The sequence below is a fragment of the Montipora foliosa genome, unplaced genomic scaffold (assembly GCF_036669935.1).
Source record: "Montipora foliosa isolate CH-2021 unplaced genomic scaffold, ASM3666993v2 scaffold_434, whole genome shotgun sequence".
Taxonomy (NCBI): domain Eukaryota; kingdom Metazoa; phylum Cnidaria; class Anthozoa; order Scleractinia; family Acroporidae; genus Montipora; species Montipora foliosa.
Genome location: NW_027179739.1, coordinates 122,501 through 125,041, shown reverse-complemented (window position 1 = coordinate 125,041; position 2,541 = coordinate 122,501).

The following is a 2,541-nucleotide window of genomic DNA, read 5'->3' as shown; positions in this document are numbered from 1 at the left end:
AGTCTGGAGGCAACTGACTGAAATATAAAAATTTCCCACGACGCGTTGCACGCTGCTGTCCAACCTCCTCTGAACTTCGTCTACAGTCACATTTCTATCTGTGTGACAAATTTGGAAATGGTGCAGCCTTCTATCCAGTGTCCTCAAACTCCAGGCGTATTGACTGAAATCCCTTGAAACGAAATCCAAGATCTCTTCGCGTTGCAATCTCTCCCTAACGTACTTTCCCAGGATATCTTCTAGGTCATGATCATTTTTCCACGAATCGGTCCTTATTCCAACCGCCATATTGGAAAGGTAACCGGTGAGGAGAGGGTTATGGGCCAACTGTCAGGTGCGAAGTGCATTTTGGGCTATGGCAGTTCTCGGCTTGTCAAAATGAACAAAATCAAAAATTAAAACGCGTTCCAGACCTTTAAAAGATATTCGCCTTAGGGAAAAAAACAAAAAACAAAAAACAAAACAAAACAACAACAAAATAAGGTGAAAAAGTCGATAAGGTGAAAAAGTCTTTATATATTATATTTCATAGCCTTTCAATTGATGTATACAGGTAGTTTATGGCTGTTGTACCTAACTAGGTAAAGGTCTACTGTAACCTTAAATACATCAACCTCTTTATCGGGACTGGTTGATGTGTTCTCATTTTATTGCGGCATGATCTGCAAATTCGTGAAATGCAGCTGAAACAAATCAATTTAGGAAATCCACAGAGCAAGTGGTATTCTCTTTCTGTTCCCTCATCCATCCTAAATCTGGCTTTCCATGAGTACGGGAACATATGGTCATGCTGTCCAAAGCTGCTGGCATTTTAAAAACTGTGTTGCAACATTATCAGTCTATCTCGTTTTCTGGACGAGTAAACAAGTATGATGCCAGAAGATTAGAAATATCTTTTGAACGTGATGATAGCCGGATGACCTGACCTTCTTTCTTTCTATCTCTTATGTCAGAACCACATATGCCCCTAACTATTGCATTGAAGGAGTATCAAACTGAAACCAGTTACACCAAAATAAGCGGAAACACAGACACCACTTTGCCTCTTGCAAGGTGACAAAAACAAAGTATTTGATAATACATTGGTGATATCCTGCAGAGATTCCTGTTTCGACCTCTCTGTATTGACGAAACTGTCATTTAAACCGTAGTTAAATTCTGTTGGTATCATCTTTGATCATAAAGAAATGATTATTAGCCAGGTGTTTAAAAATATGACATGAAGTCATGCTCAGACTCCAGCAACAGAAGACGGTCAATCAATTATAACTGGAAAGAATAAGAAAAAACAAAATCATTAAATTTTAAAAAAAGACAAAAAGACACTTTTGGTTGGTGTTGATTCCTTCCCAATAACATTTGACGGTCAATTCTTCCCAGGAGATCCTTGAAGATTCCATTTTAAATGCAAAACAGGTAAGCATTAATTGTAAATCTTATTATTAAAATGGTGTTATGTTTTTTTTAAGACAAAGCAAGCACAGACTCTATGTTGTCATGTTTTGATACCAAAATCACAAGCAATTCAATTTCAACACACTTTCGGAGCCTAAAGCATCACACACAAACAGATTTGTTACATAGTTGAAAAACCTTCCTGTTAACATCCAGTAGGCAGAGTTTCGAAAGATTTAGAGACAAAGCACATTTGCTAGGGGATCTTCTATGGGACCACTTTTCCTGACACAAAATACATGCACCAATAATATAATTACCGTAAACGTCCATGTATAAGCCGCACTTTTTTTCACAAAATTGAAGCCATAAATCAAGGGTGCAGCTTATCCATGGATACATCTGTGTTTGGAGTTTTAAGTAAAGAAACATCAAAGAAACTGAGAACATGTTGCTGTTGTTCACTGACTTTTTAATGAGTGGTGGCTCCTAAAGGAGCCGTTTGTGTCTTCGAATGTTTATCAGCGAATCTTGCTCTCCAAGAGTTCTTTCAAGCAATTAATTTTCGCTTTACTCGAACAAGTAAACACCAACCTACAAGGAATCTCCATTCGTCCACACAGCTGTTTGCAGAGACGCCTTCGCCCAGCCACTTCCACGCATATCTTTCCGCCACATGCGATAAAATACCACAAAATTCGCGAGTACTCGCGAGGTAACTGGTCCTCTGTTTCGTTGTCCTTGACCACCTTCTCGGCAAATTTGTCGACTGCATTATCAAGCTCCTGTTCAGCATGAAGTTTTTCGCCTATTGCGGGTTTCCAAACATCGCTTTTGACGTGGTCATGATACCGAGGCCCTGGCCCAGACTCGTCCCCACATTTAAAGCTTGGCTACTAAGCACTCGTTCGTTTTGTTTCAATCGAAGGAATTTCAACTTTATGGTGAAACGTTGATTGTTTGTTCTTGTTGGTTTATAGCAATAGAAAGTTATTGGAACTTCAAACTTTATTGTACTACATTTTTTTCCAAAATCTGCGCTTCTAAATTCGGGGTGCGGCTTATCTACGGATGCGGCTTATACATGGACGTTTACGGTATTTGAAAAATGTAGAAAGGCTTGATTGCTCTGAACTTTGGCCGAAC